Source organism: Lynx canadensis, chromosome D1 (assembly GCF_007474595.2).
Source record: "Lynx canadensis isolate LIC74 chromosome D1, mLynCan4.pri.v2, whole genome shotgun sequence".
NCBI classification, from domain to species: Eukaryota; Metazoa; Chordata; class Mammalia; order Carnivora; family Felidae; genus Lynx; species Lynx canadensis.
Genome location: NC_044312.2, coordinates 52,622,811 through 52,644,577, shown reverse-complemented (window position 1 = coordinate 52,644,577; position 21,767 = coordinate 52,622,811).

The following is a 21,767-nucleotide window of genomic DNA, read 5'->3' as shown; positions in this document are numbered from 1 at the left end:
GGAAACTGTGGTCCAGGGTTAGTGTAGAGTGAACAGAAAGCAGTGTTTGGGTTTAAGACTTGGTGATGGGGGTGGAGCACCTGGGTGGGTCAGGCAGTTAAGCATCTGACTCTTGATTTTGGCTCAGGTCATGATCTCATAGTTCGTGAGTTCGAGCCCGCATCGGGCTCTTCGTGGATAGTGTGGAGCCTGCTCGGGATTTGCTCTCTCTCTCTATCTCTGCCCCTCCCCTTGCTCTGTCTCACAAACTAAATAAATAAACTTTAAAAAAAAAAATAAAGAAGAAAGACTTAGTGATGGGGGAGAAGTTAAGAAATGGTCTTATATAACATATTCATATCAGAATCTAACTTGCATGTACATGTAGTCATTGGTTCACATGCTTCAGTGTGTTTGGAGAATAATAACCCTGGGGACAGGTGGGCTGATTTAAGATGGGACCACTGAAGAAGCTGCTACAATAGGGCAATGGGACAGCAGTGGTTGGGGGATCGGGGAAGAGGAGAATGGTTTAGGTACTAATTTGGGAGGTAAACCTGAGAAAGCATGAAGTTTGTGTGTATCTAGGCCTAGAGGATGCTGCTAACTGTACTTCACAATTTTGTACGCCACAGCACATAAGTTATTTTATATCCTTCTGTAAACTTTGCATGTGTCTGTCTGCTTTCCTCGGTGATCTATATGACCCCCTGAGCTTTTATCCTTCATGTGTCAGACACAATATTTCACCAGGGCTGGGTCACTTCCACACAGATTCATTGCAGGGTGAACTTCATGGCCCCAACGTGACTAGCCCTCCTCCCACTGCTAACGTATCCCAGGATGATTTAAGTGATCCTCTAATGTGTCACTGATTCCAGATATCTTTTACCAAGCTCTCCAATGGGGTCACTGTTTAAGAAGCATCTGCTCATGATTTAGTGACAGTTGCCTCACCCTGTTGTAATAATAACATTGATGTCTATCAAAACACCGTGTGTTGGAAATCTAATCTCTGGTAATAGAAGTCAGAAGTATAGTTACCCTTTGGGGGTTACTGATGGGAAGGGGACAGAAGGGAGCCTTCTGGGGTATCAGAAATGTCCTCTGTTTTTATCTGGTGGTGGTTCCATGGCTGTGTTTACTGTGTAAAAAGTCATCGAGCTGTGCCCTTATGATCTGTGTGCTTTACCATATGTGAGTTATGCTTCAATAGAGACAAATGAAGAAAGAAAAAAAATAACCTTGTGCCATTCCTGAAACATATATATAATTCTTAGAAGGTGAGTTTTATGATCTCTATTGTTTAAAAAATGGAGGTTCAAGTTTCAGTGACTTCCCCAAAGTCACGTGGATAACCAGAGGCAGAGTCAGGATACAAGCCCAAATTGTTCTCATTCTAAAGGCTGTACACTCTCAACTATAAGACTAAGGATTTGCAGGACTCATGTCTGCCCTGGTGTTTTTCTTTCTCCCTGGTATACAATGACCTCTGGCCCCATATGTGTCCCTCTAGTATGCAGTATGTTAGACACTGTATTCTGATATGGTTGGCTTGCTGGGCCACATGAGGCTCCAGTCCCTCGCAAGGGGCCAAGTAAGATCTTTATGTCAGTTATCCAAGGGAAAGGCAAGCTCTGAGATGGGAAAAAGAACCAGGGGGCAAGGGGCTCAGCCTGGTAAGAGGAGATGCTTCTGCCTCTTGCTGGGCCTCTGAGGTTGGGCATTCCTCAGAGGTGGAGGAGGATGCCCTCTGCCACATGGGGCTGGGAAGACCCTGGGATGGAAGCCGAGATCTTCAAATGATATACTTTATTTTATACGTAACATTATCCAGCTTGTCTCTGTATTCCTTTGGCAATGCATGTCCAAGTGTGATAATATCTCCCGTGTCATTTTTTTTTTCTTTCAAAAACACAGATTCCTGAGCCTCACTTCAGACTTACATAATCAGAATATCTGGAACCTGAGCTCGTTTAATGAATTTCTTCAAGCAGTTTCTTAGAATATACACCAAGTGTAAAAGTCACTGTCCTGGAATTCAGGACAGTGATTTGAGACATGCCAGTACCTTCTCTGGGGAGCTCTACTGACACTCAACCTTTAAAAGGAAGTAGCCATGCTCTGAGTTTGGAAGGCAGATGACTACAGTAAGAAAGCCCTAAAGGAAACAATAGAGGGTCTTTGAGGCCAGACTCTGAAACTCAGCACAGAGACCCTATGACCCACACCAAACTTGAGGATTTTGATTTTTTTTTTTGAGATACATAATGTAAAATCCACCTTTTCAAAGCTTTAGTGTTTGGCAAACACAACGTCACGTAACCACCTACAGTCAAGAGGTAAAACATTTTCATCACCTTTCAAAATTCCCTTGTAGCCTTTCCTAGTCTATCTCTATTCCTGCCTCCAGACTCTGGAACCACTGACAGGTTTCTGTTTTGCATTTTCCAGAATGATGACATTCTATGTAAATGAAATCACGTGGTCTTTTGAGTCTGATTTCTTCCATTTCCTTAGCATAATGCATTTGCTAATACATAATTCTTCTGTGTATTTCAGGAGTTCATTCCCTTTTATGACCGAGTGGTACTCCATTGTATGGACATAGTACAGTTTGTGTGATGGAAGAGGAATTGCCCTAAGATGGAGTGGGGGAGGGGATAGGTGTGTGACTGAGTGCCCTCAGCTGGCATGTGACAGAGTGACCCTGAACTGCCTCTGGATATCACCCACAGATTGTGAACGCAGAACAATCGTTTAGATGTGGACATCTATAACTAGGAACATGTTTTACAAAAGGTGGCCACAGAGTGCCAAGATTTAGTTCTAGATTTCTCTCTGTTCATTATGATTACTTTTCTAATTTCCAGCCAATCTGATTTTGAGGACGTTGGGGAAGGGACACCTGAATGTCTGTCTGTTTTTACCAGCTGTCTTGCTACAGACTGGAGTGTGAAGAGCCCCGAAACCGTAGGAGCAAATCCAGGGGTCTGTTCCTTTCCAGCTGTGGGAACTTGGGTAAGCTCAGTTACACTGTGAAGTCCCAGTTTACCTCATCTAGCTCCTTCCTGCCTGTTTACCTTCCCTAGGTCTTAGAGATTCCGGCAAGGTAGCTGATACCAGACACTGTGAAAGCCTTTAATTTATTTACCTGTTAATTATTTTAAGAGCAATTTGTGCATGTGTTACATCTCTAGCATTAAAAATGTGTTGTATTTGGGGGTGCCTGGATGGCTCAGTCAGTTAAGCATCTGACTCTTGATTTTGGCTCAGGTCATGATCTCACGGTTCTTGAGTTTGAGCCCCGCGTCGGGCTTTGCACAGACAGTGTGGAGCCTGCTTGCGATTCTTTCTCCCTCCCTCTCTCTGCCCCTTCCCTGCTAGTGCACTCTCTCTCTCAAAATAAATAAGTAAACTTACAAAAAATGTGTCATATTTGTATTACTATAAATCTGTGTGGCCCCTACAGTGCTTCCAATAAAGGTAGAGCCTCACACAATCTTTGAAAGAACAGAAGGAAGAGAATCTATATAACATCCAGTTTAAACTCAGGCAGTTCAGTGTGAGAGTCATGTTGTCAAAAATATTTTCTTAAATAATTTCAGGTATGGGGCGCCTGGGTGGCGCAGTCGGTTAAGCGTCCGACTTCAGCCAGGTCACGATCTCGCGGTCCGTGAGTTCGAGCCCCGCGTCGGGCTCTGGGCTGATGGCTCAGAGCCTGGAGCCTGTTTCCGATTCTGTGTCTCCCTCTCTCTCTGCCCCTCCCCCGTTCATGCTCTGTCTCTCTCTGTCCCAAAAATAAATAAACGTTGAAAAAAAAATAATAATAATTTCAGGTATAAGAAAGGATTATTGTGATTTCAGTGAGTTTGGACAAGTTAAAATCCCTTAATTATTTTTTCTTTTGTTTAAGAATTTCATATTTGATATGTGCAAAAAATTATCAAGTTAAATTGTTAATTATAGAGTAAAAGATACATTCAAAACTTACAGTATAAAATACCACCCTGTTACAATTAAAGTTTACATATTACACCATCAAACTGGCCAAATGTCCTAGTGTGCTAAATATCAAATCTTCTAAAGTTCTGATAAGCTTGAAATAAAATTAGCCCCTTTTTAAAGCTGAAGCTTAGACTGATGACAGTGAAGTTGCTCCAATGAGTGAGAATAACCCTATGGTTGTTACGAGGTTAGACTGCTTTAAAGTTATATAGTAACTTCTGTGGGTTAGGGGAGGATCTGGTACATTGATGGAGGGGTGGCTATGCAGTGTACGTAGTGTATCTCCTCAGAGTAATAAACTTTGATAACATAAGAACCCTGCCTTCACAGGACTCACAGTCTAATGGGTATCTGCGGTGGGCCAGCAGGAGAGACAGATATGTAAAAGGACGATTCTGATTCAACAGATAACATTCTATGTGATAGCGGTAGCCACAATGATGTGAGAATATGGAAGACAGACACTAAATCTGGAGTGGTTGTGAGAACAGTCTCTTTTCTCTGTGCCCTGATTTCCTCAGAAACTAACTTCTAGCGTAGTCATGAGGATTACACGAGTTAATATTTGTGAGGTACTTAGCCCATAGTATATACTATTTAAAAGCTGTAAATAAACAAGTGGACCAAGGGATCTGATGGAAAGATCTGGAGAAGGGAGAGCAGAGTGTGTTTGGCGCTATATTCAGGTTCTTTTTGGCAGGAGGATAAGATGTGAGTGGAGGGCCTATAAGCCCTGGCTGTGGAGGGTTGTCACGGTGGGCATTGTAGACCATCCTAAGGGTGTTGGGTTTTACCCTGACTGTAACGAGAAGCGATGGAAGGATGTTTTTTAAATGTTATTTAAATCCAAGCTAGTTAACATAGTAATGGATGGATTTTAAATCAGGTAGTAAGCTGGAAGGACCAGAACCAAGGAACCCAGCGACGATTCTCTGTGATAACAGAACTAATAAAAGCTTGATGGCCTGAAGTAGTTGCGAAGAAGTTGTAAGGCGGTAGAATCAACAGATCTTCGGGAAAGGTTGTCAGAGGTTGAAAAGATAGGGATCTAAGTGTGAGTCCCAAGCTTCTGGCTTTTGTGTCTCAGGGGCCACATTCACTAGCGGAGAGTCTGGAAGGGGAGGAAGAGAAGGCACCACTGGCTGTGGCTAAGATGAATGCTGCCTGTGGAACCTGGTCTGTCCGGGAGGTTGGGGACACACGGGTGGTGACCGGTCACTCCAGGGCCCGAATGGAGGGTGTCCCTGTGGCTATACCATGATGGGACATCACTCTCTTTGATGTGGGTGTGTGAGACTGAGGGCCAACTATGCAAGTTGTGTACTAGAGGGCTCATTCAGGAATTATACCAAAGCTGGATGGAGTGCCATGCGCAGCAGCCAAGTTGAATAAAGCCCCCAAAAGGGGGGGAGTTAGGGAGAGGGGAAAACTGAGAGTCCTGGAGGGTCTGGGAAGGTGCCAGCATCTGCCACGTCCACACATCTCTGCCGAGGACGGCAGCCCCATTAGGTTCTTCTTGATGAGTCACTGTGATTTGGCACTAGGGTCTAAAGGGAAAATAAGCCAGTAACGGGTCCTACAGTGATCAGACCAGGGTCTGATGCCCTAGCCGCTGGTGTACTGCCTGCACACAGGGAGGTCATTACCATTCCCCGTCCCTACCACTGTTCCAGCACAGCTTGGAAAAGAAAAACAATGTCACTAAGAACACTTGGTAGTAGACAGTGCCAAATGAGTGTCCCCTCTTGGAAAGGACACATAGCTCCCATGGATAGAGTATACTGCAGCATGTTGAGCTACTCCCTGAGTGGTGGGGCCTATAGGGATTTTCCAACAGTGAAAGAGATGACACCATGCTTATCTTATGCCTTGGTGTTTGCGTGCAATCAATCCCATTATTATCCACTTTTGTCAGAGGAAGAAACTGAGGTGCAACCTGTCACATTGTTATAAAAGCCAAAAATCAAACTCATTCATTCAGGAGCCAGAACTCCTGGTCTGAAGCTAAATGGGATATGTTTTTCCTCTCTTCTACGCTGCCTTGGCAATACTTTGATAAATATAATTCAATCAGCTGTCTATGATAAGTTTTATTAAAATGTCAAGAGGCTTAACAGAATGAAAATGCAGGATAAAGAACATATTTGTGGATTTTACTAAACCCCACACTGTTGGAATATAATTCCTACTGTTCAACAAATCCAGGCTCTCTCATCTCTATTCTATTGTGCTAAGAACACAGAGTGATAGGAGGAATAATGTTTTCCTTTTACTGTGCTCAAGCTTTGAGCTTAAAACCGGCCGCAGCATGCCGCTTTTGGTTCTAAAGCCAGGGAATTTGATAGCGACCACACAAATGCGTTTTGCTTCATCTCAAATCTTATTCCCCAAGTTTGGGACAACTGGCTACCCCATGCAGTAAAACTTTATCTGCCTGCTTTTCCTTTCCTGCAAGAACCATAAATCATAATAAATGGTTTTTTTTTTTTTTATTATTAAAACCACAAAAACTCCTAATCTCTGGTAAGAAAACATGAAAGAAAGCCCAAACAGACAGAAATTGGTTCTTGCATTACCCTGCTTTATCCCACACCAAGGCTTTCAGGAGGCAAAAGTTGGCATTATTGGTGGCCTCAAAGGCGCACCAGTTGTGGGGATGTGCATCAAGGAACAAAGTGGAATCTTTCCTGAACAGACGATTATCAAATTACAAACCTGTCACCAGGGCTTCCTGGGAAGGGTCAGCACCTTCCCTTGTTCCCAACAGACAAAGAATGTGTGACAGGCAGATCGATACTTCAGTTAACTAAACAGCTGGCTAATAACGGCACTGACAGCGCACAAAGGTTGGTTTAAAGACAACGAAATAAAAGTGCCTTTTTATAGACTTTTTTTTCCTATTCAACAGCTTGGTGGGTCCTGCTTTTTCTGCTTTTTTTTTTTTTCTTTTCCTTTCCTTTTTCTTTCACTACACGAGGCTGATGGTGACTCTAAACTCAAGTATAAAAGGAGAGGAGACATAACTCCCAGCTAACGACGTACATGGGGGCATGATTCCTTCGGAACAAAAGCAGTGGCAGAGGAGGGGAGGGAAGCCAACTGAGTTATCAGCTTCCTGCGGATGACGACGAAGGAGGACCGAATCAATTGTCATTAACTAATTACTCTTCTCCTTTTGTCAGCATAAATTGGTTCATCCAATGTGTTTTCCAAGTATGTCAGGTGAATTGCATTAAAAAGGATAAACAGCGCTCTTTTCCATACACTCTGTCGAAAATCAACAGCTTAATTGTTGTGCTGATTAGAAAGGCAGCGCAGGGTAGTAATTAAGAGCCAGGTCTGGGACTACTCAAATTCCGTCACCTCCTAGTGCTAGGGCCTGGAGCAAGTTTCTTAGCTTCTCCGTGTCTCAGTTTTCTTACCATCAAAATGCAAAGAACGGTAGGGGTGGTATGAGAATTTGAAAAAAAAAAAAAAAAGGTCAAACAGGGGCACCTGGGTGGCTCAGTTGGCTAAGCATCTGTCAGACTCTCGGTTTCAGCTCGGATCATGATCTCAAGATTTGTGAGATCGATCCCCACAGGGGGCTCTGTGCTGCCTGTGAAACCTGCTTGGGATTCTCTATCTCTCCCTCTCTCTCTGCCCCTCCCCCACTTGCTCTCTCCGTCTCTCTCTCCAGAATAAATAAATACTAAGCTCCAGCAATCGGATTTTCAGCCTTGGCTTCCCAGCTTCCTCGATGTGTGACAACGGGCAACTTGCTCACCTTCTCTACTCTCCAACCTCCTCATCTGCGAAACGAGGGTACTGGTCTTTACCTTTCTCATAGGATGGTGGTGATGAATGACAGAGATAAAATGAAGCACTTCACACAAAACTTGAGACTTCAGAAGCATTCAGCGAATGTTAGTCGCTCCCTGTTCATTACTATTGCTATTATTTGCCACCACTGTCATCGTTATTAATTAGGTAAAGTGACTAATAGGGGCACTATTTTCTTTAAAAAATCATTATCATCATAAAATGCGGTATCTTTCCATTCTATTATCTTTCCTCCTCTGTTTTCAGCCACGTATTATATGTATCATATGCAATTAACAATTAAGATAGTACATATGAGCAATAGTTCTCTTGTTATGAAGGAAAATTTTGACATTTTGGTCTATATTATTCAGCCCCCTGTGAGTCAGTCCCCTTGAACTTCACCCCATGCGGCTTATGCTAATATAGTGAAGTTTCTCCATGTGTAAAGTAAAACGTAGACAACTGACCAGTTAACCACTGCTCCCTAACATGTCTTTCTGTTAGGTAGAAGAAATACCACTCCTAATGGATGCCATTTATCCAACACATATTTATCGAATGCCTCCAATGCTAGACATTGCATCGAAGCTAATATTAAAATGGTAAATAAAACAAACCTTACATATTTGGTATGTATGTGATGGGTCTTATAACTGGTGGGGAAACAGAATAAATCAAATAACTAGCTGATCATGACCTGGTGCCACATGAACGTTTATGAGACTCACATGGGTCCCTACGGAGGTTTATCCCCCTGAGGATATCTCATTTGAGTGGGCTCTGACAGATGAGTAGGAGTTAGATGAAGGATTGCAAAGACTCAGTGGTGCAAGGGACATGAAACATTTAAGGAACTGATAAGGGTTGGCAAGAGTCGAGTGTCTGAGCTGAGTCTTCTGTTGACCATGGCAGAGCTTTGGTATTTATCCTGAGAAGAACCTGATGGAAGCTGTAAGCACATGAAGATGGGGGTAGAGGAAACTAATAAGATTTGCATTTTGAAAAGCTGCCACTCTGGCGGTGAAGAACAGAGAAGAGGAGGGTGGTGAGTACAGGGAGATAAATTAGGAAGCTATTTCTGTGTGCAATCATTTCACAAATCTTCACCAAAATGTTGTGAGGTAGCACTTCTTATTACACTTTTAAACATGAGGAGCCCACATTTCACAGGCAATAAACCACCTCCTCCAGATCCCAGAACTGGTAAAAAGCAGCTGGAAGACCCGAGTTGTTGGAGCGAGAGAGAGAGAAACCTGGGTTCAAATCCCGCTTTAGAACACAGCCTGTCTGGTCTCATTCCCCCACTGCACGTCTCAGGGCAAGCTTGCGTGGGGAAATTGGGCTCCTCTCAACAGAAAGGGATATAAGTCCACTAGTCTTTCATGCGACACCTACCTGCACATATGCATGAACAGGCAAATTCATAAAAATAAACAGATATGTTTTTTATAAAAGAAAAATATATAAAATGAAGTGGCTTAGAGGCAAAGCTGTTCTCCTCTAGAGGTGAGCCCTGCACCCCCCTCACAGATGCTGTGGATGAACTCAGCTTACTTATCAGGCTCCCTGATCTGTGCTTTTCTCTTGGAAGTCCAGAGACTGAACCTTTTTCCTGATTGAACCCTCTGCCTGGAAAGCCTCCCCCACCCCCACCACTGTACCTGCCATCAGTTGGCAAACACTTCTCCTATCTCTACCCTGGGAAATGTTTGAGAAAGAATGGAAGGAAGGGAGGGAGAGAGGAAGGAAGGAGAAAGAAAGAAAGAAAGAAAGAAAGAAAGAAAGAAAGAAAGAAAGAAGAGAAAAAGAAGGGAGGGAGGAAGGAAATGACCTTGAACTGCAGCTTATGAGATGCCACACCATGTGGTGCCTGAGTAGAAGATACTGACCCACACCGAGCCCCTCTGGACTGCAGTGAAGAGCGCAAGAAACTAAAAGTTATTGTTGGTGATGACCAGGCTGTTGTGTCTGGGGAAAAGGGAAGAAATATCCATGTGACAGAGATGGATTTGTTTTGCTCATGGAGGTAAGGAGACAAAAGATATTCTGGGTGGCAGCCTGACAAATCCCAGGCTTTACTGCAGAAATGACATTGTTCCTGAGGAGCACCCATCCATGGTCAACAAGGCTTGGGGACAGTGCTGGTCAGGACGTTGTCCTTGGTCTGGGGCACCAGGGACTAGCTAAGGCTATAAAAATCACAAAATCAAAACTTTCTTAGGGACCATTTCATTACAGAGACTCATTTTGCAAAAGAAATCACTGAAAAGAAGAGGTTAAACACCTCATCCAAGGTCACACTACTGCCAGTTAGTAAGATGAGGGTTTATCCTCTGCCCCAATATGCCTTCCCTTGCAACAAGATAGGAAACTGATGCACACTTATTTATCATTCATGAAAGGTTATTGGTATTTTTCATCACTTACATATTTTTTTCTAAGAAATGTAAAAGTATTTAACCAGTATTAATTCTATGACTGTAAGGCACTGGATTATAGGGGCAGCTTAATATGTAAACTAGAATGTAAGCTTTGGAGCCAGATGAACTTTGTTTTATATTCCTGGCTTTCCTGCTGTCCCCGGGTGACCAAGGGCAACTTATTTGAGCCTCAACTTCCTTTAAGAGCTCTGTCCCCTCTTTCAAATGTATGCTTGGGGTGTGTGGAGGTGAAAGGGTCGTGCTCAACTGATCAAACTGATGTGATATTTAAGTGTTAGAGAAAGACTTGGGGTCTCCAGGGCTGGAGTCCAGAGCAGGGCACATTCACAAGAGAAAAGAGAGGAGGGGAAGGCTGGTAAGAACATGTAGAAGAATGATCAACAATCCTCTGAGGGACCTACTATCAAGACAGAACCTGGAACCAGTCACAGGCAAACCAGCTATGTTCCAGCAGGCAGAGTCCATCTGAGCTGGGGTGCTACAGGGCTGTGGGCCACTTGGGGGGTTCCTGAAAGTAGTTAGAACACCTAAAGTATCAAGACTTAAGGTGTATCAATGGGGCGTCTGGGTGGCTCAGTTGGTTAAGCATCAATTTCAGCTCAGGTCATGATCCCATGGTTCATGGATTCAAGCCCCATGTCTGGTTCTGTGCTGACAGCTCAGACCTGCTTTGGATTCTGTCTCCCTCTCTCTCTGCCCCTCACCTGACTCACGCTCTGTCTCTGCCTCTCAAAAATAATAAATAAATGTTAAAAAAAAAAAAGACTTAAGGTGTATTTAGAAAATCAATAGGAAGATGTGTGCAAATAATTTGATAATAAATTCTAGTGGTGAGCATAGGATGACACATAGACGTGTTGAGTCAGTATGTTGTACACCTGAAACGAATGTAACATTGTGTGTCAACTATACTCAAATAAAATAAAAGCATATTAGAATATTCAGAAAAATCTAGCAAAAAAGTATAAATTTTAGTGAATACAACTGTATGATCACAACATCAAGTGTATCAAAAAGTCACATTATTTAATTTTTTTTAAATCAAATCAAACGCAGCTTTGAACATAACTTTAAATTCACTTTGATCTCAAGAAGCTGCTAGAAAATCCAATCTCGGTAAATATTGGAGTTTGTTGCCCTCAAGGCTTAGAAAGTTTCCAGCAGTCCTACACAGAGTATAGCCTTTAAAGAGGGCCCTCAGGCCTTCAGGCCAAATCAGCCCTGCTTTAAAAAGGTAGTTGCTTAGGACCTCGACCTTTCAAGTTAAGCAATCTTGCGCCTTTTATATCATGGTGGCACCTGGGCCTTTGTTCAGGCTGAGAGCCCCGGCCAGGTCCAGGCTTCACAGTCTCCCAGGATTGGCAAATGTCCACTGCCAAAGTAAGTGGGGGGCCCAACCCAAGGTTCAGGGTTTCCTGGGATACCGAGGACTTGCAGACCTAGACCTTTCTGGCCTATTTCATGCCTTCCAGAATCTTCTGTGGTCTCTGCCTTTTCAATTTCTCTAACTCTACCTTCCCTATTCCCCTAGTTAAACTCTAAAAGGCTTTTGATTCTTTCTCTGTCTAAACAAAGGGTATAATCACATTAAAGAATGGGCTCTCAGAAAAGCCAGGAAGAGTGGGTTCCCCTGGGAGAAGGGAACAAGATTGTTGGTCTCCTCCTTAGAGTGGGGGGCAGGCCCAGAAAGAGACCGTGGCTGTCAGCATCCATTTCTTCCAACTGTTTTTCCACTTTGGAGAAATCAAAACGCAATTAGTATCTCAGTGAATTATCCTGACACAGTAAGAGCCACAGTTTTGAATGACTTAATTTTTAAAAAATTAAATGTGGTAAGATACACATGACATAAACTTTACCATCAACCATTTTGAAATGTACAGGTTAGTGATATGTACCGTAGTGAGAGATACATTTACACGTTGTGCAACCCATCTCCAGAACATTTTCATTTCGTGAAGCAGGAACTCTCTACCTAGTAAACATCTCCCTTTTTCCCTTCCTCCCAGTCTGCAACCACCATTCTACTCTCTGTCTCTGTTAATTTGACAACTCTAGGTACGTTATATAAATGGACTCATAACAGAGTATTTGTTTTCTGTGACTGGTGTATTTTATCCAGCATAATGTCTTCAAGGTTCAATCGTGTTGCAGCAGGTACCCGAATTTCTTCCTTTTTAAGGCTGAATAATATTCGTCTGTATGTATATATCACATTTTGCTTATCCATTCATCCATGGATGGACACTTGGGTTGCTTTTACGTTTTGGCTTTTGTGAATAATGCTATGAACATGCGTGCACAGAATGGCTTAATTTTAATGCACAAAGAAGAGTCAGTTTTGGAGTATTTTTATCATCACCTAACTTTTGGACACATGCATGCCAGAGCTCAGGTATTCCGTGAACCTCCTTGGGAATGTGTGGTGGGGATTATGGCAGGAGGAGGGATTAAAGGCACATACCAGTTACCTTCCAGGCCCAGAGGTGGAGTTTAGCACACACCCACCTCCCAGGCAGCTGGAATGATTAAAGGAGGTAGCAGAAGGAAAGCACCAGGCACTTGGTAGGAGTTCTACATACTTGAAATCCCCTCTCCTTCCCTTTGAACTTGCCTTGCTCTGAGGGTAGATGGCTTGGGAGTGCACAGGACCCACGGTTGCTTACAGCACATCAAATATTCTGAAAATGATTAGACTGCAGATTCTGCCTTCTGTATAGTCAAAACATTTAAAATACCATTAAACCTCTGCTTTCCCAGCTCTGTGGGTTCCTGCAACCTACAGCTCGCAAAATTTCTGTGTCTGCAGGGGTTCATAATATACTCTGGTCTCGATGCTGTGCTGCACATGTTTCCACGAAGCGATTATGGGGAAGAATGCAGTGCACTCGCCTCTTATTTTCAGATGGCAATTTTGCGTGACATTTATCTCTCCCCTTGATTATGTATTTTTGCTCCCTGTGATCATTTTTCATAGGGATGGTGAGGGTCTGTGAAAGTTCTGTAATCTAGTTTATTTAGATTTTTGATTTTTAGATTTTGTCCTACAGGCATCTAGTGGAGTGGAGAACCATAAGCTCCCATGTTGCATGGGGCCAAGAGAAGACAAGGAAAAGAAAGGGCATTTATTAGTAGACACTGTTTACGGAGGCGCCTCCTGTGTCCTAGAGCCCTCACTGCGAGGTTGATTGCTAACCTGTCAATGCTGCTTGAGAATCAGAAGTTAAATGACTTGACTTAGAGGTAAATAACACTTAGGAGGTGCTAGGCCAGAATTGGACTGCTGCCCTGACCGGCTCCTGAGTCCGTGCTCAGGACGCCACATAACGTGTCTGTGGCCACTAAGAGCCAGGTGCTGTCCAGGTGCGGGAAATACAGAGGTGGTAACACTAGTGCCTGGAGTTCGCATTCCAGGCAAGAGTACGCTTCTTTATTGCACATGACTCTATCTCTAGGCAGAGGTGACTTCCACAGGGTAAAGTGTTCTGAGAGCTTAAATGTGATGAGCACAGTCACGTGAAGACTAGTTGGAAAACCTTACGTGGACCTGAAGCATTTGTAAGAAGAAGGGCATTCTAGGAAGGGAAGGTAGCTGATCAAAAGCACAGAAGTAAACCGCAAGTGGGATGGCAGAGACTGACGATAGCAAGCTTGTTCTCATAAAAACTGTGGTGAGGACTGAACTTACTGTTACCCTCAGCCTGTGCTTAGCTGCAGCCAGAAGAGATATTGGTGTGGCCATCAAGTGCTCAAGCTACTCAGGGGTGAGGTCCAGAACCTCACCCTGGCTAGCTACACGCCCGTGTGTTGTGTCACGTGACCAGTAGAGAGCAGGAAGGCCAGGGAGAGCAAAAAGTGAAACAGACAAGGGAGTTGGCTGTCCCCTACGGGTCCCCTGAAAGGCTCCTGTTTAGCACTTCAGGCATATCATCATGCAAGTTTTGATGGCTTGCCTCTGCTTGAGGGCCAGCCTCCTGAGAGGCATCGTGCTGCTTTCAAAAGTATCCTCCCAGGCTGACCTCTTGCCCCCACACAGGGTGGAGGAGGTTTCCTGATTATCCCAGCCTCTCTCAGGCCTCCAAGCCTGGATGCAGCCTCTTTCCTCCACCTGCATCTATTTCCCTCTCTCCATCCACATCCTTAGTTCATTTCTTGAAACTAACTGGAAATTCTTTCCCTTAGTAACACCTTCCTCCTCTTTTCCAGGCATAGCTGTTCCCTCTCAATGCTTTCACATGCGGTTGTGGTTATCTTTGTGAAGTTTCTCAGAGTACGCTACTGTAATTTTCTGTGTCCAGGTTTCTCTGCTCCACTGATGGTGTGCACCTCCAGGGCTCAGGAAGAGTTTATGGAATGAATGAATGAATGAATGAATGAATGAGGGGGCAGCTGAGTGAATGAATGACTTCTGCATCCCCACAGCCTAAAGCAAGATCTGCACCAGGGCTAGTGAGCAGGAGAGTGAATGAGTGAGTCTAAGAGGGAAGAAATGAACAATCAAGTTAACAGGGGGTCAGGGACTGGATCCCTGCTCTGACCAACATGCTGTGACCACAGGCAGACATGGGAAGTGACAGGTACAGGAATGCTCTCCTGAGACAGCTGCTATGAACCTGCCATAGAGTTTAGTGAGTGACAGATGGTACTCAAGCAGCTACTCTGGGAAAAGAAAAAAAAAAAATCAATTGACCTAAAACACACACACGCACACATACACACACACACACACACACACACACACACACACACATCTAAAAGAGGATTAAAATCTCAAAAGACAGCATGTGTCTGTACAATTCTGTTGTTGAGGCTTTCAGTGGTACCTCGTAGAAATCTCCAGTATGAACTCTCCCTCCCATTTTTTCCATTTCATGTGGAACCACATTCTCCAAAGCAGTGTCCAGTAATATCAGGCAGCCACATCCCTCCTTGTAGCTGCACAGATAAATCACATTCCTGCTTTTTGCAGTAAACAGAACATTTCAGTAAAGGCAGCCTGGGGGAGTAGAAAGGGCCACCCTGGCCTTTGCAGAGATCTGGGTGCAAGTCCAAACTAGTCCATTCAACTCATTGAGGGATCCTGGACAAGTTTCCTTAATTTCTCCTTATCAATAAACGTCTTTTCATCTATAACATAGGAAGAAGATCCCTGGTCATCACTGGTGCGAGGACTGAATGGCTTTTAGCAGCTCATCCTTGGGTGAGTAGGGGGCAGAGAGCAGTGAATGCAATCTGGAGGAGCAAGGCTTGAGTTTCAGTCTTAGCACTTTGGAAAGTTCTCATAGCTTTGTGAAAGAATTTTCATATTCCTCATTTGTTCTTTCAAATAGACTTGCAATTCAGGCCCCTGGGGTCAGATTTTCAAGCACTAGCACAAGCAATCTCGGATTTGGAACCTCCACACTGTTAATTCTCTAGGAGTTAAGCACTCCTCTGTTTTCTTTCATTTACTTCCTTGGATTTCATTCATTCGTTCATCATTCAGCTATCCACTTGTCCAACCATTAATTAATGAGTACATCACTTAGTCATTTAGTCATTCTCTCCTTCATTTATGAAAGATATAATGAATATTTCCTCTGGACAGGCACTGTGGTAGGCACATGAAATATGCTCAGGAACCCAATCTTCACGACATTCACTCTCTGCAGGATGACAAGACACATGCGCACACATACACACAGTTATAAACAAAGTAGCAGGTACTACAGCAGATGCATGAACAGGGAATTGCGGTAACATAGAGTGTTGTGTGATTAAACACTGCCTAGGAGAAGCAAGGCAGGCTTCAAAGAGATGGTGATAGCTGACCTCCAGGTTCATCTTCAGTAACCAGTGCCCAGTGGTTCCCTTAGAAAAGTTTTTTTTGCTGTTGGCATCCTTTATGCAATTATAAGACAAGACACTCGGCATCCATTGCCTTGAGGAAAAACCGGATAATTCTATGGTCTTTGTCATATAGGACTTGGTGCTGGAGACACGAGAGGTTAACTTGCAAAAGGATTTCAGATTCTTTAAGGGATAAAGGGTACATGACTCCAAACCCTTTTTCAGACATTTAAAAGTGGAAAAAATTTGGACAAGATTTGCTAAGAGGATTCACCAGGAAAACAGGGGAGTGTGGCTGGTGACCCTGGCTCAGCACAGGGCACAGGGATGTAGGAGAGTCTTGGGTCCAGTACTGCCCAGTCTGAGTCTGGGAGCTTCTCAGGCTTCAGTAATCCTGACTCAGGGTCTTGTTTGTGAATCCAACAGATGAGAATTTAATGCATGGCCAACAAAATTAGTAAACTTGGTGCTAATACAGGAAACCCCCATACTAGTAGCAGGGAAGCAGCTAATTTGTTTCAGGGTCCAACCAGGCAAGCAGAAATCATGCCAGTCTTAATATGGAGAATTTGCTATGCAGATGATGGAATGCTGAGAAGCCAAGTAGAGTGCTATGGGGTGACCTAGAAATGTGCAACAGCAAAGGAAATAAAGGAAGGGGATTCGGAGTTGTCATCTGAGCCAGGATCCCAAGGCAGAGAGGTAGGGAGAGAAGCACGCCGGTTTCTTCCTTTCTTCACCTTCTTCCATTTTACCCATAGTACCCTCCTCCCGCATTGGCTAAAGCCAATTAGAAGCCAGCCGACAAAGAGTCCTGGAAACTCCTACGTGCTGTGATGAGCCTGTCTACCCTGTGATCCAGAGCCAAGCAGGGGATAGGTGAGAATGGGGTGAAGGCTGGCTCATAAAGGCATCTTCAGGACAAGCTGAAGGGCAAGCTTAGGGTGTGTGGAGCCTGTCTTCCACAAAGACCCCGTGTGGCAGACTCTGGTTCTTTCTCCGTTGGTCTTAATATACCCCAATGTTCTTAAACAATCCATAGGCAAGATGTGGGATATCAGGGAAGAATTCAAGAGATGATATCAGGCTTCCTACCAAGAAGTCATACAAGTACTAATTCAATTACCTGAAAAAGTAAATTGTATTTGAATGTAATTGAAACCGATGTTGGGAACGAAATCATATAGATTACATGATAATACAGTAATGACTATACTTACTAATATTGAGTTCTTATTATATACCAAGCACTGCACTAAATACTTTACATAAATTAGGTCAATTAATATTCACTACAATCCTGTGAGGGTATATATCATTACCCCAGTTTACAGATAAAGAAACTGACATTCAGTGACTTGTGGAAGGTCATACAACTAGTAAATAGAAAAGTTCCAGTTTCCTTGGGATCCAGAATATATGCTCTTAATCACTACGATATATGGCTGCAAAGGAACAAAAGTATATCCTTTGTATCCCAGTTAGAACGTGGCCTGTCTTGTTTCACTAGAAGGGGTAGAGTCAAATCCCATGCAGTGGAGAAGAGGCCACATATCACTAATGCAATGTGACATCCCAGAAATTAGTATCAGGACCCTGATCAAAATATATTTGCATTATGTGTAGCAGCAATAGTCTTCTTAGCTTCTGTAATAGGATAATCTGGCACCAGCTCTGCTCTTCCCACTGCTGAAGACAGAAGTTTGGTCCCAGGGAATGTAGCAAGGGAAATGGGCTGAAACCAACCGGAAGAGAATTTGAGCTGATTATCCTACAAAATATGTCCGAGCTCTGAGCTGTTACCCCATGAAAGTTCCCCCAGGGATGGTGCAGAAGAGAAGCCCCATTGCCTTTAGCTCCTCTGAGTAAGAGCTATGTAAACACAAAGTATCCAGATGAGTCTCTCCCATCAGCTAAGGATTACTGAGGGCTCTCAGGAGCTAGGGACCAGGGACCACTGCAGAAATAGACGGAGATGCTCCCTGGTAATAACAACCCCCAATGCAACACCGTGGTGATACCACATATATTATCTCCTTTCAGATGCTCAGTGGTCCTGCAAAGGAGACAGGACAGACATTATTATCCCTGTTTTCTAAATAAGGAAGCTGAGTCCCAGAAAACTGAGATGATTCACTGAAAATCATACAGGCTTTTTAGTAGATGAGATGGAATTAGAACCTGAGTCTTAAATACTGGTTTAGACCTCATTGCCTTGCACTAAGTAGAGAAGATATGGTTATGCTTTCTTGTCTTTTCCATACCTATCTGGGTCTTGGGGGGTTGAAATGACAGACCTCCAAACAAGTCCTCTAACACAAGTATTCTAATGATAAATCAAGCTGGCTATGGTTGCAATGTCTGATTTAGCTTCAGATAGTAAGATTATTCCTGGGAAAGGACACTCACGCATGAGGTAGATGCACACAGCACCAAGAAGGGGAGCTATAGAATGTAGACAGGGGGCTTGTGCTGCACTCACCAAGAGCCATCCATCCCAGGATCCAGGCATTCCCAGCCTCTACCATCACTGACACCACAAGTGTGGACTCCCAAGCAACTGCAGTCACTTTTGCATCCCCTCACTGGACTGTTTCATGGTCAATGAGGCCTTTTATCTAATTTTTTTTTAATTTTTTAAGGTTTTAAAATTTAGTTTTGAGAGAGAGAGAGAGAGAGAGAGAGAGAGCACACAAGTTGGGGAGGGGCAGAGAGAGAGGGAGGCACAGAATCTGAAGCAGACTCCAGGCTCTGAGCTGTCGGCACAGAGCCTGATGTGGGGCCCGAATTCATGAACCACGTGATCATGACCTGAGCCAAACTCAGACGCTTAACAGACTGAGCCCCCCGGACGCCCCTGGTCAAGAGTCCTTTTAAAGGGCTTCCACGGGAGGCTGTGAGTGCCTGAGCAGGGGCTTGCCAGCCTTAGGCATAGAGAAGACTCCACGGAGGAGCAGATGAAGCTGTTGCTTCAGCTGAGATGTGGCGAATGTGCAGGATCCTGGGCATGGCTTTGCCCAACACTGCCATTTGTCACATCCAGTTCATTTCAATGAACAATTATTAATGTGTGTGTATTACTAACTGAGACCCAGAGAGTCAAGATACATTCCTAACGACCCAATGTACTCATGGCGGAGCTGGGTTTATTCGACAGGTCTTCTGACCTGGTACCTTCCACCCCTACCACCACCACCCCACTCTTCTCTCTTGGAGCAAAGCAGCACTAAGGGGCCTTAATCACCTTATTTTCTTTGTTGTTAATGCTAATTGTAAAAAATGCCTGACACCGAGATCTGTCACATTTCATGTGCAGGTGGAATAGTGACTAATGATCTACATTAGAATCATTGAGACTTGGCCTAAAAATTAGCTGATTGAATTTGTCAGATCTGACTATGGTTTCATGAACCACGGTGAAATCACCATTTCATTTGACACGGATGAATACTGAAGCAGCTATTTAACCTCAGGCAAGGCTAACCTATCTACTCTTGATGCTGTGATTGGCTGCATCATTCAACCTGGAGCCCAGAGAGAGGGTTTGCTGACTCATCAGCTGGGTTTCAATTTTGAGCACCTATTATACACCAAGTGCATGTCCTCTTGCATACATCACCACATGTAACACTCACAACAAAACGAAAATTATTATATTGGTTTTACATGTGAGAAAGCTGGGGCAAAGAAGTGTTAAATAACTTGTGCAAGTTTGTGCAGCTATTTAAGAACAGGAAGCAATTCATACCAACCAGGTTTGTCTAATCCCAAACCTCATATTCTCTTCCCTAACCTAGGCTGCCAGGGAAAGAAAGTTTTGAAAGAAAAGAAATAAAAGGCAGTCTCAGATTTGGAGGGAGCTTTATGTCATAACTGTAATGGGGGTGGCCATGGGGTTTAAGTGTCTTCTATCACAGAGATGGTCAGAGAAGCAGGGGAGGCGAGAGCTGAGCTGGGTCAGGACAGGGATCAGGGTACTGAGCAGGCCCAGGGCCCAGCTCTGCTGCTTTGCCGTGAAGAGTAGTGATAAAAGACAATTCATGTAATAACTATCATCAAAGTCATGATGAAATATAAGTTTACACTTCTTTAAATTGTAAAAATTAAGAAGACTTTCAATATTACACTAAGAGATTATGGATCAATAGACTCTCCGAAACTCTGCTGGTGAGAATGTGAATTGGCATTACCAATTTGGAAAATAATTTGGCATTACTTTGCAGCATGAAGTGTTCATCATTTTACTCCCCAATATATGTGAAATGTTCAAGAATGTTCACAGCACTACTTTCTACAGTCACAAAAATTGGGACATGATTCAAATGTCATCTTCAGATGAAATGAGAACTAAAATATGGTACATTCACATACTGGAATATTATCAGAATTCACAGCAAATAACCTCTGGGTATATACAACAATGGAGTGTTTTAATTTGTTTTTAACTTTTTTTTTTAATTTATTTTTGAGACAGGGAGAGACAGAGCATGAACAGGGGAGGGTCAGAGAGAGAGGGAGACACAGAATCCGAAGCAGGCTCCAGGCTCTGAGCTGTCAGCACAGAGCCCGATGCGGGGCTTGAACTCACGGACCGCGAGATCATGACCTGAGCCGAAGTCGGCCGCTTAACCGACTGAGCCACCCAGGCGCCCCTGGAGTGTTTTAGTAATACAGTATCATACAGGAAAAAAAAAAAAAAAAAACAATCCCCAAAGATTATATACTTCATGATATCCTTCTTAAAATAAAATTAAAACAAAGCAAACAAAAAAAATTTTATATAAAGGAAAACATGAGATTGATGAATACAAGTTTCAGGATAGTATTGTCTTGGTTGGGGGGAAATAGAAGGATGAGATGTGGGTGTAGGTTTTATTCACTATGGTAGATTGTTGTACTAATGGCCTTACAATGTCCATGTCTCCCTGTATCCTCATTCTTGGATCGCTCTTTCCCAAAATTGACTATGACCTTGGTATATTATCTGCTTTGGCCAATGGGATAAATGCAAATATGATGGAAACTGACTTGGAATATACTTGCACATTGAACTTGCCCTTTCTTGCTGATCCTGAGACGCCTCCAACCACTGTCATGTGAATACAATTAAACTCACCTCATGGACAAACATGGTTCAGCCAGTCCTGTCACCCCAGCTAACAACCAGTACAACGCAACACTCAGCAGCAAATTCCAGACAACTGTGAGTGAGCCTGTCTTAGACCATCTGGCTAAATCTGCCCAAACCTGAGGAACCACCCAAGTGAGCCCAAGCAAATTGCTGACCCACAGAAGCATGAACTCATAAGCCATTGTTATTTTAGGCTGCAGAGTTTCAGGGTGCTTTATCTTATGGCAAAATCCAACCGATTTAGTTTTTCTGTAGGGTGTGGACTTATTTTATAATAAACAAACAAATGAGAAGCTTGTATGAATCACTGATGAGAGCATATACTATGAGCCAAGGATTGCAATTAATCCAATTCTATGCACCTGAGGCTCATTTTAAAATAATCAACAACAAAATGAAAATTCACCTCTTAGCTTGCTGATTACGTCAGCCTGCAAACCATTCTCCCCATCTAGAATTCTTTGCTCCTTGTGTCAGACTGCTGATGGATAAGCCTTTCCAACCCTCAACTCATGCTACAACTAAATCCTCTCTAATAAGCATAAGAGGAAGTGATGTGTACAGATTCCAAGTCA